Source organism: Juglans microcarpa x Juglans regia, chromosome 3D (genome assembly GCF_004785595.1).
Source record: "Juglans microcarpa x Juglans regia isolate MS1-56 chromosome 3D, Jm3101_v1.0, whole genome shotgun sequence".
NCBI classification, from domain to species: domain Eukaryota; kingdom Viridiplantae; phylum Streptophyta; class Magnoliopsida; order Fagales; family Juglandaceae; genus Juglans; species Juglans microcarpa x Juglans regia.
Window position 1 is genome coordinate 27788042 of NC_054598.1, and position 20620 is coordinate 27808661.

Sequence of the window (20620 nt, forward strand, 5' to 3'; positions counted from 1 at the left end):
AGAAAATAAAGGTACTTATTTATAATATATGCTATATGCATGTGATGTTTTTGTTCCATCTACTCTTGGCTGATCTTCATAAGAGTATCATCTATCTCTCTGGTAATATCAGCTGCAAACTGAAGCAAATCTTTTGGATCTGGAATATCCGCGTTAAGTTTCTCATATTCATAAGTCCAACGGACCAAGCTCCCCTCTTTCTTTGGAAAGGCCTGAGAAATGAACTTGAAACTTTTGAACGACTCTACGAATGTTCCTCCTATCACCTTGAATGTAACTGATAGTTTTTCGTCATCTATGCTCTCGTATATCTCCTTGGAAATTACAGTTTTCCCCCCTACGAAGCCAGACCAATAAAATAACATGTGACACGTGAGAGAGTTTGTATTAATACAACATCACACTACAAGAATGCTGGGCTTTTGCCATGAATTCTTTTCCCAATACACACGGTGGTGGCAAATAATTGCCGAATCACACGAAAGCCGTTCATGGAAAATGAAACAAGCGTTTTCCCACAAAATTTAGTCCGCAAGTAAAATTATGTGGGAAAAAAATGTTTTTACGGCGAAACAGGGTTTATTGTGGCGAATTTTGTTCGCCACAAATAGTCTGGGAAAATAATTGATCCGTTCGTGGGTAATAATTTTGTTACGACGAAGTTATTGACTTCTTGCGGCGACCATTTGTCGCCTCAATTAAACGAAAGATGAACACGGGGGCATATTAGTTAATACGCCCGCGTTTTCCCTCTTTCCCTTTCTTCCCCCAATTCCCCCACCCCACCCCACCCCACCCCCCGTCGCTCTCGTCTCTCTTTCTCCCTACGATTTCGACCCGTAACATCACGGCCTGTCTCTCGCAACTACTACGACCCTCTACCCCCTGCAGCGAGACCACACGCAGTCATCTAGAGCCAATCCCCCCACCCATCGCGACCTGACCCAGTTTGCTGCCCTTCCCCAACCACCTCCTCCTGTCGCAGTCCAGTGGACGCACTAGGTCGACACGGTGAGCCTCTCTCTCTTCTCCCTTCCCCTTCTCTCTGTGTAATTTGTAGATTTTCCTGATTGTGTAATTTGTTAATATGTGTAATGTGAATCTGTGAAATTTGTGTTGATTCTACCCGGTAATGTGTAATATGTGAAATTTGTGAATCTGTGTATATGATTGTGTAACATATTGTGTAATTTGCGATTATATGGTTGTGTAAAATCTGTCTATGAAGAGGATGATATGTGGTTGTGTAAAACATATTCACATAAATTTCGAAGAAATTTATGATGCCTTTGTTCTGATTGAAAGCTTATATATGAGAGACCTCACCCAATCTCATATTATTTTCTGTTGGTGGTCTGCTCTGTTTCTACACGTTTCCACTAAAGACAGATCCTTAAACTATTTTGCATCATTATTACTTCCTTTATTTCAGTAGCTTTTGACATCTGCTCCAACATATCTGTATCTACTGAACTACTCTTTGAATTCTAATCTATTTACTTCATTGTCCTCTTGCAAGTCTTCACCAACTTAGTTCAACATTCTGCCCTAAGCCACACAACATAAGCAGGACACCTCCCTTGCCTTAGACCCCTACAATCCTATATATATATAAATTTTTGTTTATTGAAGAATTCAACATTATTTTGTATGGTATCTTCTGAATGTTCTTGTGCCAGAATTTTTCTTTTATGTTGCATTTGAATTAATTAGCCTATGTGAAGCCCAAATCTTTGAGGTCTTTATTTCTACGTCCGTGTCGAGTAGACTATATTTTAGGTACCAGATGGTATATTCCCTTGGGAGTGTAATTTGCCAGTTCTGGTCCTTGCAAGGTGGTTTGGACTGCTTTTATTAAGTTGTGTTATGTGAGAATTTTATGATGTGAAGAAGATGCTTACATAGTAAGATAATGTGTACGAGGATGGTGAGACTTATATTTATAAAACTCTTATGCTTTAAGGTTCCAAGAGAGGCCTGCCCTTTATTTACTTAATTCAGTTGAATTTGGCTATGCCTAATTCACTGGTTTGTTTTGTTGCCTATTTGGAAAGGAGCTTATTAAGTTGCTACTTCAGATTTACAAATTTTGTACTCTAGCCTCTCTAATAAAGAGAGGTTATGAAGGCAGTCAAGTGGGATTGAACCTGCCATTTGGGATTGTTATAAATCATGAGTAGTTTTTTTTGTTCACGGTAAAGAAATTAAGTGATATGTCCACAAAATGCAAAATATTGAACCCAGGGATTCTCTTATATAAGATTGTGTTTATTTTGGCTAATACATGGGTCACAAGATTCCTTTTTTAAGCTTTCTTACCCTTTTTTGTGAACTTCTTTTCCATGTCTTTGTTAATTAATTCAAGTACTTGCTAATATGTTCAAAAGAGAGAGCACAATCTGAATTTCCTCCAATAATTTATTTGTTTCTTTCTTTATCTTATGGTTATATATGGTGTTCATGTCCCATGCATAGAAAGAAGAAGTGTTCAAAAATTAATACTTGAACAATTAAATCTTTAAATGGCCTATATATCCTTTATTGCTCTATTAGGAAAACTAAATTTGAATAATAATTTGTAATCAAGTTAAGTGTGGTAACTTTTGTTGTATAATTTATTTTATTTAGGCATTAAATAGGATATATTAATATGTAATTTATTATTTTAACTTAATGATATATTATTTAATTTTTCTTTCATGATAACATAAATGAATGGATAATGTGGTTTTATAACAGTAGTTGTCATTTAATAATAATATAGTGGGATAGTTGATGATATGATTCCATGTGAACAAAATTTCATTCTTTGAAGTTATATGGAGTGGATATTTTCCATTAGGAGCAAAGCTCTATTCTTTTGAAATAAGACATTGTATATAGTTTTCTCGAACTGGTTTTAATATTATTATTACTCAAGTCAAACATTATAAAGATTTTCTTTGCATATTTTTATGGTCTATTTGGCACCTTGCATTTGGGTTTAAGAGATCTAGGATATACTCCAACCATGCTGTTTTTTGAACGAAGAGTTGAGATGGTGTCCTTTGGTGTTGAGATAGTCTCTTTTGGGGTATGGAACACAAAACCTATTTATGATTTCGTAGAAGTTTGGATCATCATACATGCATTTAGGATTGTTTTTGTCGCAATAAGTTGTTTGTTTAGTTTATGCTAGTCCCATCACACTACTACAATCTTGCTAGCTAATATGATGTTGTAAATAGAATGATGTGTGTTTAATCGCATTAAACTATCGAATGTCCAGAGCTTGATTATAATATGTTCTTAAACTTTTTTTTTTCCCACCAGTACTAATAACACTACTTTTGGAGCACGGAATTACATATCAAATACCTCTATTCAAACATGGAAGTCTCATTTACATGGACATGTCTATTTAGTATTACTTGTCAAATAAAATACTTGCTTAAGCAGCTATTAATTTGGATAGCTGCCTCAAAATCTACTTGGCGCACATGGACTGAAAAATGGGGAAGGCCAAAACACGAAAATCACTCACCAATTTAACAGTGCATCACACAAGAATTCACGGTCCAAATTGGCATACGTGCCAATTTCTAAACTTTCTTGTTCACCTCTATCTAACCACACCCCACAATTTGATTTTTACACCTATTTTAGAGTTGATTATTTTTGAATCTTTGACTTATCTACATATATGTGGGTTATGTAATCACAATAACTCCACTATAACAAATACTGCTTAATTCCTTCAAATACCATGTTAGCCACCAATTCTATCATAGCTATAAGCATGATAATAATACACAAAACTATGCATATTTCCTTCCGAGTTATTGAGATACAAAGCTGGTCTCTGGGGTATGGAAAGACTAATATTATTAATTTTCTCTTTGAAGGTCATTGCATAGTGTGCCAAACCTATCCTAATTAGCATTGAACAGTAGCTGGGCAGTTGCATATGATGGATAAGTCTTGGATGCTTATTGAAGACAGATTGCATTCCACTGAGTATGATGAAGGTGTTAGGCAATTCTTAGCCATGGCACAAGTTCATGCAGTGACAACTGATCAAATTAGGTGTCCATGTAGGAGATGCCGGAATAGAGCTTTTCACTCTATTCGTATTGTGGAAGATCATTTGTTTTTAAAAGGGATTGATCCAACCTATACGGAATGGATTTTCCATGGAGAAGAGGATCCGATCCTAAATTCTACATTCTCTGATGAAGAATTTGATGATGCATCTTCTTATAATCACTACATTGATGATGTCGACGAGATGTTAGATGACATTCATCATGGGTCGTTTATGGATGAGGAAGGTAGCAATGAAGGAAATGCAAATGATAATTATCAACCCTCCACTTCAAATGCTCCAACCAACTATAATTTCGACGAGTTGGTTGCTGACGCACGACAACCACTTTATCCTGGATGTGCTAAGTTCTCGAAGCTATCATTCATCGTCAAGCTACTTCACATCAAGAGCATAGGTGGTTGGACAGTGAAGTCCTTTGACATGGTGATCAAGCTTTTGCATGATGCATTTCCCGACGCTCTATTTCCAGATTCATATAACGATGCTCGTCGCTTAGAGCGTGGCTTGGGCTTTAATTATGAAAAGATACACGTGTGCCCAAATGACTGTGTGTTGTTTTGGAAGGAAAATGCATCGTATAATGAATGCCCTAAATGTAAAGCATCTAGGTGGATTGCAAGCACAAGTGAGCAGCGGATGATACCACAAAAGGTTCTTCGATACTTCCCCTTGAAGCCACGCTTGCAGAGGCTGTTCATGTCAACGAACACAGCCCAAGCCATGAGATGGCATAAAGATGCACGTGTTGACGATCCAACATGCATGCGACATCCAGCAGATTCAAGGGTATGGAAAGACTTCAACAACAAACATGTTGCCTTTTCCCATGATCCTCGCAATGTTAGACTTGGGTTGGCGAGTGATGGGTTTAACCCCTTCAATAATATGAGTAGGCCGTACAGTATTTGGCCGGTACTACTTGTGCCCTACAACTTGCCCCCTTGGTTATGCATGAAAGATCCATACACCATGTTGTCGTTGCTAATCCCTGGCCCTAAGTCACCAGGGAATGATATTGATGTGTTCTTGCGTCCTCTTGTTGATGAGTTGAAGGAATTATGGGAAGATGGTATTCGGACGTTTGATGCGTACAGTAGACAAATGTTTAGCTTGCATGCAGCACTACTTTGGACTATCAATGACTTTCCCGCATACGCCAATCTTTCTGGGTGGAGCACGAAGGGCAAGTTGGCTTGTCCTTCATGTAGATCTGACACAAATTCACAGTGGTTGGTATATGGGCGAAAGCACTGCTATATGGGGCATCGACGGTGGTTGCCACCAAATCACAGTTGGAGACGGAAAAAGAACTCTTTTAACGGGTGCGAAGAGCATGGACTCCAACCATCAAGGGTCGAGGGAGAGGATTTGCTAGAACAATTACGTGAAGTTGCACATTTCCAGTTTGGCAAATCTACTTCGAAGAGGAAACGAATGCCGAATCAACTAAATTGGACCAAAAAATCTATCTTCTTTGAGCTACCCTACTGGTTAGATTTGGGCTTGAGACATAACCTTGATGTCATGCATATTGAGAAAAACATATGTGATAGCGTGTTGGGAACATTGCTGAATATTGAAGGAAAAACTAAGGACTCCGCCAATGCCCGTCGTGATTTGGCAAACCTTGGAATAAGGAAAGAATTGCATTTACAACATAATGGGGACCATATGACTATGAGTCTTGGTTGTTACATGTTAAACTTAAATGAGCGAAAGATTTTCTGTGATTGGTTATCACAAGTGAAATTTCCTGATGGTTTTGCATCGAACATTGCCCGTTGTGTGAATGCTAGTGAAGGGAAGATCAGTGGAATGAAAAGCCATGACTGTCATGTCTTCGTGCAAGCACTGTTGCCGGTTGTGATTGGTGGGTTCTTACGGTCTGATGTGCGTCAAGCCTTAATAGATTTAAGCTCGTTCTTTAAAGAATTATGTTCTCGAACTTTGAAATTATCAGTGTTAACATGTCTTCAAGCTAATATTCCCATCATTCTCTGCAAACTAGAAATGATATTCCCTCCAGCTTTTTTTGATATCATGGTGCACCTTGCCATTCACTTGCCAGAGGAGGCATTCCTGGCAGGACCCGTGCAATACAGGTGGATGTACCCATTCGAAAGGTACTAGGGAAGTTCAAGCGATACGTCCGCAACAAAGCGCGGCCAGAGGGCTCAATTGCTGAGGCATATGTGCATCTCGAGTGTCTTACATTTTGCTCTATGTACCTCCATGATATTGAAACTAGATATAATCGCGAGGAACGCAACAATGATGTTCGTATTGGGACAACTGATTTGGGAAATGAGCCAAGTTTATCTATTTTCTCACAAAAGGTTAGACCATTGGGTACAGCAAGTTCTCACAAATTAGCCGACACACTATTGGTCAAGGCTCGATGGTATATACTTAATAATTGCATGGAGATTGAGCAATACATTCAGTAAGTGGACCAATATATGAGTTCTTATGCACTTTATGAATTGTTATTGCTAAAACTACCTTTCCCTCCTAGTAATCGATTGGGTCACATATATTGACAGGGAGCACTATAACAAGATCCAAGAAGAGGACCCTCAGAACATTGACCGTAGGCACCAGAGTCAATTTCCATCGTGGTTCAGATCACACGTAAGATACGAACACTGTCTGTCATTATAACTACATTCTTCTCTAATTAGTTTGTAAAACTAATTCACCTTAAATCTTCTCTGTCTGGTAGATTCGAGAGGTGCGTTCAGTTAGGCCTACTGCAGTAACCGATGAGATATATGCCTTAGCATGTGGTCCAAATCCGTGGGTTGCGTCCTATGCTGGATGCATAATGAATGGTATTCGCTTTCATACGAATGAGCGTGAAAGGCATCGCCGAAGTCAAAATAGCGGGGTGGTTGTGCATGGCGAGCATCAGGGATCCCTTGTTGACTTCTACGGTGTGTTGCATGATATTATAGAGTTACGCTACATGGGTTGGCATAAGGTATATCTCTTTCAATGCGCATGGTATGACATTGGTGACCCGAGAAGAGGGATACGTGTTAGGGACAAATTGACGATAGTCAATACTGCTAGGCAATGGTATAAAGATGAGCCTTTCATTCTTGCCTTCCAAGCAAGTCAAGTCTTTTATCTCAATGATCCAATATTGGGGGGAAGTTGGCAGGTTGTCCATAAAATTACAAGTAGGAATGTTTACAACATTCATGCAAGTAATACTGTTGAGGATGGGATGGATAATGACGAAACATCAGATGGTGACTCATATGATGAGGTTGACAATAACACTAACAATTATCCCCCTATTCTCGAGAGTGGACCAGCCATGACCGAGCCATTGAATCGAGATGATTCAGAAAATTTGCCTGTTGATCCAGCTTCCATATCGGGTTAAGACCCGATACAATCATCTGACCAAGAGTTTGATATTGATGATGAACTATCTGACGATGACTTGGGGCTGGAGGATGTATGTGCCGATGATAACTCTAGTAGCGAGGCTGAGAATCAGCTGAATGAGGAAGCTGATTCTGATTAGTAAATGTCTAGCTTTGTATTTGGGACTTGGTTGATAATGAACTTGTACGGTGTAGTATTTGAATTCACGTGGGTGTATCTTAATGCAAAATCACATCCTTGTATAAGTTTAATATTTTAGATGTGAAGTTCGGTTGGCTTCTTCTTTCTAAGAATTAAATTCGTGCATATTTCTTACTTTTGCTTTTGGGCTTGCCTTTTTGCGATCAAAAACCAATATAAGATCTTCATAATGTTAAGCTCGAGAAAGTATGATTGATTTATATTGAGACCTGTAATCCAAAATCCTTATGTTTATTGCATGATAAATAAATCAAGATAGAATATTATGTAAGAAATGAAGCTTGGTCATGCATTGTCCATTCTGATATGTATATTTACTATTATGATCAAGAACTTTATCCACTGTGTTTGAGGTGCATGGTCTTATCATGCACTTGGAATAAATGTTCTCAAATATTCAATTCTAAGACTGACTATTGGTTTAAAAAAGGATATTATTATTATTATTATTATTATTATTATTATTATTATTATTATTATTATTATTATTATTATTATTATTATTGTTGTTGTTGTTGTTCTATTTGTTTAATTAGGGTTTTAGTCATTAGACATTGGGAAAGAAGCAGGAGATAGAGTAGAAATGGAGAGAGTGTGGCTTATATTGTTGCATGAACAATGCTTATAACATTTTTTAATATACACTCTTAATATTTAGGTGATCTCCCTTTCCTAATATATATGTACAAAACTAGCTTAGTCAGAAGTTGGATAAAGTTTTTAAAATTGAAAAAATATATCAGCCCCATGATGTTAGACATGCTAATATAATATATATATATATATATATATATTATATAAAGAGCTCATGGTCTAGCATGTAGTTGAATGTATTTCTTATTAAGGCAGCAGCCTAGCTAGTGCTGATTGGTGAGTATAGTTTGAGCCGGATCTCTTTGTGTTTTTTTCTAAGTAATACAAATTGGCAAAATAACTATAAGTTCAAGTACTTATAGAGATCCTATCTACTGCACAATACACAACAAATCATCAAGTAGTTTATATAAAAGTAGAAGAACATTGCATAAAATACCTATTTATATGATCATCATGTTATGTATGATTTCGACCTTGTTGCTTTGAAAGGACTGGACTAAATGCAAAAGATACATGTTTTGCATTTAAGGACTGGTATTTTTTAGTTGGAGTGCTTCTAATAAGGAAAACTTAAGTAGATGTTGATAGCTACTAAAATAGGACAAAAGGTTACTCACAGGTGGTTTTTGCGTTGTATGCAGATTTTAGGCTGGTCTTTAAAGGCAACGTGTTACAAACCCCTATAATCATTTCTATGATGTCAAGTGGCTGGAAGGTTGTGGCAGGGGGATGATGCCAATGTGAATTAAATTGCCACAGCATAAGCATCTAGATAAACAGCCGCATCCAGAACTATTATCCCACAAATGGAGGTATATGCATGAGGAGGATCACAAACTCTTAACAGGGTTGCAAAGGGATCATGAACTGGCCTTACATCTCGGATTGCAACCCAGTTGGAGAATGATGGTTGTGGCACAAGTTCAAGTGGGAGTATTGTCCAGTCCATGCAATAAACTAAAGAATATATATACAACACCATATAATGCAAAATCAGGAAATGCAAACAAACCCATATCTAAAATTACAATCTATATGCACACACCCATTTAGGTGGCCATAAATTTGAACTCAAGTTTGTTTCCAATAACACTCAATTTTGAGGTGTTGCTGGAAACATGGGATTTAATTACATAGCATACTGTGAGCAGTAAAATAGTTGAGTATTTTAAAATGGAGTTAAAAACATATTAGCCCTGCCAACAAAACATGTTTCATATTGTTGATATGTTCCAACTCCTGTCCAGGTGTGTTGCCATAATTTCTGATTATGGGATTCAGAAATAGACGTCCACAACTCCAAGATATTTGGTTTGTTATTTAAAATGGAATAAATAAGTGAAGCATTCAACTAACCATGTTTATTATTGATGGTATTCTCACAACTAACAGCCTAAGTGTGTTGTTTAATTTTGGATAATGGTATTTAAAAAAATGGTCCATAAAATTTCTGGAATACTGTTGAAGAGCAAAATGGTAATTTTTCTTATGATAATATACAACAAGATTGGCCTATGTAAGGGGAGGGAGATGTTGTAAAGGGCAGGAGGGTAATTTTTTTGAGATGGGAAATGGCGCCATGATGTCAACTCCTAGTGGCTGGTTGGTATTTCCCATGGACAGGTGTCCCTCAATCCTGTGTGTTAGAGAAATCTTTATTTTGTTCTGGAAACCTCCACATCTGGTTCAGAAAAAGCACGACACACTTTGAAGTCCAGAAATATCCAAGGTACTCTTGAGCTGCTGTTGTTCTTCCAGCATCTGTACTATGCTTCCAGCAAGGCCATCAGGTTTGGTAGTAGTTTGATTTGCATTTTCCAGATTCTTTTCTTCCACTTTGGATCTTTAAAACTATCTTCTTCACATGGAATTACTGTAACAATATTATCTTATTTACAATTGTCTTCCTATGCATGGAGCTACTGCTTTTCTTCCATTTGAGCATTTTCAAAAGTTTAAAACCTATTACATAAACTACACATAATGGTTCCTCTCATTCACCTACTGCCACGAAAGCCAGACCAACAACCAGGTACTAACAACCCTTTTGTCTCTCTTGCCTTATTCTGTGACTGCGTGTTTTGTACTGAGATGTTAGATTAGGTTTACACAGGCCACCTACAACCATTTCATCATACTTTTGGATTTTGTTTTCTCTTCACAAGTTGTTTATATTTTTAGAATACTGGATATTATTTTTGTTATCTACCCCACTTGATTTTTAGTTACTATATTGGGCAAATGTTTTGCATGTCAATGCATGTAGAAAACACTGATTTGCCCTGTAAACATCTACATGCTAGAAAACAGGCAAGTAGATTCAAATACATACTATAAAAGCTAGAAAATGTATTGGATGTCATAAGGGTAGATGTTTCCCTGATTTATCAGGATTTCAGTACACTTATAAAACTGTTTTTAACAATAGCAGGAGGTGTCCATGATAAGTCTTGGATTTAATGATATCTTATTTTAAAATAAATTTATCATTTTTATTACACGTGGGTGACTCAACCCAGCACATGTTGTTTGAGGTGGTTTCCAGTTTTCATGCAAAATGTTAAATTCACATTACAAATGTACTATACTTGGCCATAAACCAAGTTGGGTTCCCACTAGTTAGCCTGACACCTTTGTATTCTCATAGAAAGAGAATACATTGCATTATCCCAGATTGGGCATACAGCTTGGTGTTTATATTTTTCAGTTGGAAATCCTCCAAGAAAGGGTACATGTGCTTAATAGCAAGAGCCCATAAACTCTTAATATTGCTTTGATTGTTTCTAGATGTGGATTTAGTTTGCTTACAAGTAGAGTATATATGAATGGTACCAACATAATAGTTAGAGGTTGAAATATCATTTTACATTATATTTAGTAGGTTAAATAGCATCTTACTCTATTCTCTCACAAATTGGTTGCATGTTAGAACTGAGTTAGGTTTGAAATTCCAGCAAAGCCAAGGATGGTGAAATCTATAAAGTTTCGGGGGGGCCAAGCTCGACACGGTAGCGCTCTCATTGGTAGCAATCAAGAAGCAGATGCGTTGCCGCGGAGAACCACATTGCGGGACGAGCCAGAGTCAAATGAATCGACGCAGGATGTAGGAGCTGCGTGCGCAAAAGAGGCAATGGGTGGAGCACTTGTTGGAGAGAGTCACAGTAATACAAGTATGGGTTCCAATCTGGTTCCTGAGGAGTCAGTTTATACTATGTGGTGTGGTAAAATTATATCTTTCTTTACAAGTATATAATTTTTCCTGGTTCATGAATGCAAAAAGGTGATTGGGTTACACGATATTAATGTCTTAATGTAGATCCACCTACTAAGAAACGAGGTCGAGGGCAAGCGAAAGGCACGCTATTTGAACGACTTAGGAAGATGGGTAAGATCCCTTTGGTTATACAAGATGGTCATCGAGGGCCTTCGTGCGAGAATGCCTCCATATTCACTGGTCGGCTGACGGGGATTATTAAAGTACATGCCGACATGAGGCATGATAGTTGGAGTTATGTACCCGAAGAGGAAAAGCAAGAGCTCGTTGACCGTGTGCGGGTAGGACCTTACTTTGTCCTAAGAAAGTGATGAAGCTGGTGACTTACTCATTTGTTGTAATCAGGCATGTTTGATGAAAAATCCTTGTAATGAAGTACATATTTCATATTGCAGGCAGATTTTGTTCTAGATTGGACAAAGGACAACCATCGTGAGATGGTTGAAAGACATTTGGGCGATAAGTATAATGCATATCATTATGCACTACACAAAGTGTATTTAAAATATGCATCACATGAAGAGGCCCTACGTGGTGGGACGGACATGGTGGAGAAACCTGTATGGGAAAAGCTATGTGAACGGTGGGCAAGTTCGACATTTAAGGTATATTGTAATTTTATTCAGATTAGTATTAAGTGAATAAAATAGAGTAGGTTGATTTTTCTATTGCCTCAAATAGGAGTATATGATATAGTAAGGGTTTTTTCCAATTATGTTAAGCTCGAGAAACACACTATTGGGAAATGAGATTTAATTTTTTAGAAACAAGTGCAGGAGAAGTCCAGAAGAAACAGTTCAAATAGACAAAAACTAAAAGTCAAACATACCGGTGGACGAAAATCCTTTATACGGATATTAGAGGAGAAGGTTTGTGATAACTATGGGTATATATAAGTCCTCACCAATATGTTCAAATAAGAAAGTATATTTACTATTGCTTGTGTGTTTCAGAGGGAGACGGCGCCAAACATGGTTGCATTTTATAAGGAAACACATTGGTCAACTCGAAAGGGTAAATTCATTAATGCAGCAAGTGAACACAATTATGTAAGATTGTGTTTAATTTACTTTAAGTTAGACTATAGTAATAATAGGTATTTAACAACAATGCTGATTTTCCTTTCATCTACATTTTTCAGAATCTAATGGTGGAGAGGTTAGGTGAAAAAGAATCTGAAGAGGATGTTGAAGCAGCAGCTGACACTATATTCAAAGAAGTATTGGGACAAAAATCTGGGTACGCAGTAGGGATGGGACACATGGTTATTCCCGACCCCTCTCCTTCAATGAAGAAAAGTAGAGTATTTATTCGTCTCTCGGAGGAGAATGAACGCAACAAGAACAATGCGGAAATGTACAACAGCAAACTAGACACTCTGATGCGAGATATTGAAGCGTTGAAGAAGAATTTTTCTGAGCATGAGAAAGTCTTATTCAACTATCGAATGACTGAGATTGAGGGAGGTACTGAGTCTCATAGAGAGACTCATCAAGATGCTTTGGCATCTCACTTTCTTACTATTTTGTGGAGGGCTTTTTTGTGGGGTTTTTTTATTTTTTGTGGATTGTTTATTGGATATGTAACAATCCAATGGCCAAACTGTTTTGTCCCTCGATAGTATATATTTGGTAGTTGCATATTATAGTTAAGGTGGATAAGTTTAAACCGGTAGTGGAAAAATCAGATAGTGAGTTGACTTTTGAGTTGTTGGTAGTCTCTCTTGAAAGGTTGGGGGAAAAGAGTTGCAATCTTTGGTTGAGTAGCTTGATAGGGACAGATTAGGTTCTTATGAAAGGGTAAGTTCTCTTACAATTACATATACTGGTTTAGAATTTGATATTTAGATTTGCAAAAGTCTGAAAACTGAACAAGTAATTCCATTTCACCAGTATTCTCCTCTTACAAGTTGGAGCAAGTCTTTTGATCAGCCATATGGATCATGGAATGCAAAGCAGGAGTTGGTGGAGATGAAGAGCAGGTTCAGATAAATGTACTATTCGCTGGGGCTGTATTTATTCTGCTGCAATGTAAGAATTAATACTTGCTTTCCCTTTTTTCCAAGTCATGTATGCACAATTCCAGTTCTAACTATATATCACACACACCCCCAATTGGAGCTCCATAAGCTTCAGGTTTTAAATTCTAGTGCATGCATTTTGGTTAGTTTATATGGTGAGATAACCTCCTAACTAAGTAGCACAAATAGGTTAAACTGGACTGAAATAGTTTAATTATGTGCAAATCTGAAAACTCCTCATGGTGCCTAGTTAGTACCAATTGTGATATTATTAATACTTATATACATAAACTTAGACTTGGTTGCAAATAATGAATCCAATTTATTCTCTGACAACATTGATCCATTGCTATGATAGATGGGGAGTCACAAGTAGAGTATCAACAATTAATTTTCCCTGCTCTTGTATGTTTTATGAATTCAGATGGGATCAAACTTTTTAGAGATATATAGAACTGATATTCTGCACACGCATGGATGAGGCTATTGCAAACTCTATTATGAGGAATATGCAACTATTGTACTTAAGATAGCATAAAAATAATGGTAGTAGGTATTTCATTTATATTCCACGGGAATATCACTCTCATTGATATAATGTCATTTTCGAAATTCATGTTTAGAGTTAGGATTATTACTCAAGCAAATCCTAATATGGTTGTATGGGCAAGAGTTAATTAATTAAAATTAATGTACAAGGTATGGATGCACAATTACTATAGTAGCTTACTCTACCCCTATTGTCATGTTATGCTCCAATTAAGTAACTTAGTTTGACAAAGTGCTTGTTGAAAATTTCAGGAAACATGTTAGCACCGAGTGTAATTTGTGGAGCAAGATTGGTAAATCTGAATGTTGGAGAACAAGATAGGGGGACATCTATTGCCCTTAGTAATCTGTCTATATATCCAAAGCACTTATCATAGATGCTGTTGGAGCAAGAATGTTATAATTCCCTCATGTACTGCCATACACAGTTGCAACTCTTATGTTTGTACATGACTTTGAACTATTTGGTTTCAATGAATATTAGCATATTTGTCTATATGATGGTGTAATCACAAAATGTTGGCAGGTTTGTATATAGCTATGATGGTGATTATATATGTATATTGACAGGTTATTATTAAACAAACCATTTCGTTTGTTTGCTGCATGTTGGTGTGGTATCTTCCTCAAGTTGATAATTTTGTTGGATTGTTTGGCTGAAAACTTCTTGTAGTCTAAAAGGTTGAATTTGTACTAGTTGTCATTGGTAATAAGGACACTTTTATAACGTGTTCAGATGGTTGAGGTAACAGATTTGGACAGTAATTTATAAATTACTGTCCAGTGGTTTCTTGGGAAATCAGCAATTGTCCATTTAATCGATTAGTGGGGAAAAAGAAAATTGGACGGAATGAGCTGCATGGACTCCGAAAAGACTATAGACGATGAGAACTGGTAATGTTTATTGGTGTGTTCCCGCAAAAGGTTGTCATGGATAAATAATGTATTCCTTGTGTTGCCTTTTTTTTTCCCACGGACAGGTATGGTATTAAATGAAATGGTTGCAATGATTTAAGTTCACTGAGAATCATTGTTTCCCACCAATAAACATCATGGGACTGACTAATTTTCACCACTAATGTCATCAGAATAAAGGCTATTTGCATTTACGCATGGATAACATAATTTTACAAGGAGCTTGTGTAACAGGAAATACCTATTTCCCAAAATATGTTGTGGTGGGTAGTAAGTAGTCCTTTCCAGATGTGTGCGTTACTATTATATAATTGTGTCCCAAAATTATCGTCCAAAAACCAACTGTAGTGATGAACTAGTGGATGGGAAGAAACTTCATGCCACTAAAGTTTCCACAAAAACCATCATGGATAAAGAGTTTTTCCCGCCAGTAGCTTCCATGGAGAGATGACCTATTTGTCACCACAAGCGTTTGGTTGGCAATATATTTTCCCACAGGCAAAACACTGATTTGCCGCAAGATTTGGTCGTGGGAAAAAACCTACCTTTTGCCATGATAAACATATTTGGTGGGTAATATATTTTTCTCCATGAATTATATTCCACGACCCAGCCACCAGAAGAATTGGTGGGAAAAGTTTTTTTTTTGACTGGTCCATAACTTATTCCCACCAATGTACTCCATTGCAAAAACTGTCATTTGTTGTAGTGGATCATGTGATCAATAACAAACTTTTGTTGCACTTACCGTATGCGAGATGCCAGTTCACGACAGCACCCACTTCTTCCCATTTTCCTTCTACTAAATCAATCCTGGGTATACAGGTAGGGCAAAGTTTTGGTATCTCGTACAATCGTTTCGCGTTAGCCTCATAAAAAGCACGAGCTGATGACTTGACCTCTATTTCAATACTTAACTTACCAGACAGAGAAGATGACATTTTTCCTTTCAATTATAAGGAGTTTTCAGTATTCTAGTACGAGCAAGTCGAAGCAGTTAGTAGTTGCAATGAAAGACTGTGTCCAGGCCACTAATGTTCTTCGGCTTTTATAGGAAAAAATGGACTGGGTTTAGTGCGTACTGTACGTTAATAAAGTCACACTCGAGCCTTTGAAACAGCAAGCTAGCCGACGTCGATCTTTGAGTACTGTTATTTTTATAATTAAGCTTGAATAATCTTCTGCTTAGTCTTTCCACTTTAATTCAGATTTTATAAAAAGCACGAGCTGGTGACTTGACCTCTATTTCAATGCCTAGTCTCAATCACTCAGCCAATTTTGTAGGAGGATTAATCTAAATTAATCATTTGTCAAACTTTTTCAGATACGAAATGAGAGCAAAACCATATAATTAAGATATAACAACATTAATCATAAGGGGACATTGGGAATGTTAGATGCAGGTTGGGAGGGATATTCCCCCCCCCCCCGGGGCCAAAGGCCAAGCTGACTCCACTCCTCAGAAGCCTATCTAATTCGTGAATTGCGCCTATATGTGTCAAGAGGAAGGAGTTCTAGACCCAGCCCGTGCGGTGTACGTCAGAGGGGAAGAGGCCATGACATCACTAACACATCCTAGCCCACACAGGAGGCAGGGGATCACGCGCACATTAAATGAACAAAGACGGCAGCAAACAACAATCTCGATAAGAGACTCACCTTTTTCAGTGACGTAAGCAGTCGGCACACTTTCCCACCTGCCATAAGGAACAGGATGCACAGAGAAGTGTACTGCATTTAATGCGGTGGCATGGCATCCAAAGCAATAGGTAGTCGCCCTACAGTAGGCATGGCACCCAATATGACTCCTGAACATCCCACTGACAAAGAGTGGGGTCCACCTCAATCGGGTATATATAAAGGCTCACCTCCAGGTTAGACCGAGGGATCTTGTTATCTCTAGACTCTTGTATACAATATCATCTCATACTGACTTCGGCATCGGAGGTGTTACACACCACCCTAATCCCTGACCCTTGAGTGTGTTGCAGGAGCATTGGAGAAGGTGAGAAAAGTTGACTGGGAATGAAACATGTCGTTAACAGTGGAGCCATGTGTGGGATACCGTGGATGATGTCTCATTCGTATGCCGGCAACAAGACGATCCCAAACCACCCGTGGACAGGAAGAATCCTCGAGAAACATGGAAGCAAGGTCAAAACATTGTGAGGAAGTTGACAGTAGAAGTGGAAAGGTTTCGGCAGGAGAACAAGGCACTAAAGGAAGGTAGAAGCAAGTCATTGGAAGGCCAAGTTAGGACAAGCACACTAAATCACGAAGCACAGTAGGAGTAGATGCACCATGAGGAAGTTGACCTTCTCCTTACTGTGGGGTTCATCCGGGAAACGCATTAGCCCGAATGGCTATCCAATGTAGTGTTAGTAAAGAAGCCAAGTGGCAAATGGAGAACGTGTGTCGACTTTACTGACCTTAAAAAGGCATGCTTGAAGGATAGCTTCACGTTACCTCGCATAGACCTAATCGTGAACTCCATGCTGAGCTATTGCCTGTTGAGCTCCATGGACGCTTATTCAGAATACAACTAAATCTAGATGAATCTCAACGATAAGGACTCTATTGTTACCTAGCTATGCCTTTCAAACTGAAGAACGGAAAAGCAACATATCAACAATTGGTCAATCGGATGTTCAAAAATCAGATAAGTCGTAGCATGGAGGTTTACATGGATGACTTGCAGGTCAAGAGTAACGAACCTGAACACCACTTGGATGACTTACGAGAAGCTTTTGCAGTCTTGCGCTAGTATAAGATGAAACTGAATTTGGCAAAGTGCACCTTTGTGGTGGAATCCGAAAAAATCATTGGGCTTTATGGTCTCAGAGAGGGAGATCAAGGCCAATCCGGAGAAGATTGAGGCCATAATGAACATGTTGTCGCCACGAAGAATAAACATCATACAGAAGTTGACAAGACGGGTGGCCACCCTCAATCAATTTTTCTCTCGGTCAACAAACAAGTGCTTACCATTCTTTAAAGTTTTGAGAAAGACGCTAACTTGGAATGACGAATGTAATCAGGCATTTGGCAAGCTGAAGGAGTACTTGGCTCACCCCCTGCTCCTTAGCCAGGTAGAGCCGGGGGAGGACCTAACCATATATCTATCGGTGTCCCCAAACACCATCTCGCCAATCTTGGTACGGGAGGCGGATGGCTGTCAGAAACCGATGCACTACACCAGTCGAGCATTCCAGGGGAGTTGAGGAAGGTATCTGTGGATGGATACGATCGCCTCTGCACTAGTGATCGAGGCATGGCGATTGAGGTCGTATTTCCAAACCCACCCAATGAAAGTGCTAACTGAAACAACCCTCAAGAAGATTTTGCAATGGCCGAACTCCTTAGGCCGCTTGATGAACTAGGTTATTGAACTAAACGAGTTCGATATAGAGTATCTTCCACGTACCGACTTAAAAGGACTAATATTGGCCTATTTTGTAGTTGAATTTACCGAATTCCCAGAAGAGATCCCCGTTGCACCCATAAGAAATCCCTGCAGGTCTTTGTAAATGGCTCGTCCTTCTGGGCTAGAGGGCGAGTAGGGGTGCACATCACCACAGACTTGGGAAAGGAGCACAACTATGCGATTAAACTTGCCTTCAAAACCACTAATAATGAAGCTGAGTATGAAGCACTACCGGCTGAACTATTAGTAGCCGAGAAGTTGGGTGCAACAGAGATCGAGGTTAAGGTCGAGTCCCAGGTAATCGTTAAACAAGTGCTAGGCAGATTCGCCATGGAAGGTGAGAAGCTATAAAAGTATCTGCAACTGGTGTGGGAGAAACGTGAATCTTTCCGTTACTTCCTCATCCAACAGATGTCGACGGAAGAAAACCAAAGTGCATATAAGTTAGCGTGAACCGCCTAAAGACGAGAAGACTCACCCTTGCCAGAACCCAAGATTACCCTGATGGTAGAGGTCCTCGCCATAGGGGTCGAGGTCTCGGTGGTGCACTCGGGGGCTCCAGAGTTGGCATTGGATGTGATAAAGTACTTGGACACCAATGAGGTACTGGAAAAAATGGGAAGCTTGAAAAGTCAAGAACAGGGCAGTGCACTTCACCTTGGTAGACGTGGTCTTATACAGGCGAGGCTTCTCGGAGCCCCTCCTGAGATGTGTCTCACTGGAAGAAGCCCAATACATTCTAGTCGAGATACATGGGAGAATTTATGGGACTCATTCTAGAGGCAAAGTATTGGCCTGAAAGGTAATGAGGGCAGGGTACTACTTGCCCCATGCCTTCAAGGATGCAGTGGAATTTGTCAGGAAGTGTTCAGAGTGCCAAATCCATGCACTAGTACCAAATTGCCGCCAAAAGAGCTGACATCAATCATGTCTCCATGGTTGTTTGCACAATGGGGAGTGGATTTAGTCGGGCTCTTACCTGCAAGCAAGGGGGCATAAGGTTTGTAGTCATCGTTGTGGACTACTTCACCAAGTGGGTAGAACAGAAGCTCTGGCGACTATAACCACTGGCGCCTTCCCAAGATTCCTATGGAAAGCCATTGTTTGTCGATTTGGCATCCCGTGAAGCATCATATCGGACAATGGGCAACAGTTCGACTCCCTCCATTACTGCAACTGGTTCGCAGAACTGCAAATCAAGTTCAAGTACTCTTCCCTGAGTCACCAACAGTCCAACGAACAGGTCGTGGCAACCAACAAAACTCTGCTAGGAATCCTAAACAACAAGCTAGCAGACAAGAATGGGAACTGGGTGTAAGAACTTACACTCCCGGGGATCTTGTGGGCATATTGAACTACTGTTAGGGCACCAGCAGGGGAAAAACCATTCGCCCTCACTTATAGTAGAGAGGCAGTAGTTCCGACAGAGATAGGTGTACCAACCACCATGGTTCAACACATCGATTGAAGGTCCAACAATGAGAAATTGGAGGAGTAGTTAGACCTGCTGGAAGAAAGAAGACATGAAGCGAAGATACGGATGGCGACCAACAAGAGGAAGGCCGAGCATTATTTCAACACACGAGTCAAACCTAAGTCCTTCAAACTTAAATTTTGGCGTTCCACATCCCGTTCGGTACCTTACACAACAAAAGGCACATGGCAGCCTTACAGACTTCTACGTGAAAGTTATTTATTTTTATGAAAAATTATAAAATAAAAATAAATTATTTTCCCATATAAGAATTCGTTAGAAAAAGAAATCTTAAAAATAAATTAATTTTTAAGAATTATATTAAAAATAACTTAGTATTTATTTAAATATAAAAAGAATGCTATTTTTAATTATATAATTTCTTAATATTAAAGATTATTTCTTTTAAGTTTTATATAAAAGTAAATTTATTTTTTAATTTATAAGAATACCACATGATTGTATGTAAGACTGTCACGTGGCTGTTTGTAAGACTACAACATGTTGTCTATTAAATAGAGAAGTAATGCCACATACTGTCGTGGAGTGTCCAAATGCAGTGTAGTCGCTTTGAAAAAGAGTGAGGTCTACTATTAAAAAATTAATTTTTATCAAAGTAACTGCGTGGCGCTTGCGCACTCATAATTGCAATTATCACTTCTCTAAATAGAGTGGATAGAATA

The 20620-nt window shown here is 38.6% G+C and overlaps 1 long non-coding RNA gene across 1 annotated transcript; it reads right to left on the reverse strand.

The window, feature by feature from the left end:
• Positions 1-262: 262 nt before the first annotated feature.
• On the reverse strand, positions 263-20607 carry LOC121253920. Its single transcript, XR_005938532.1, has 3 exons — positions 20596-20607; positions 15788-15852; positions 263-337 (listed from the first exon to the last, which is right to left on the reverse strand). It is a non-coding gene; the product is annotated as an uncharacterized LOC121253920 (long non-coding RNA).
• Positions 20608-20620: the final 13 nt, after the last annotated feature.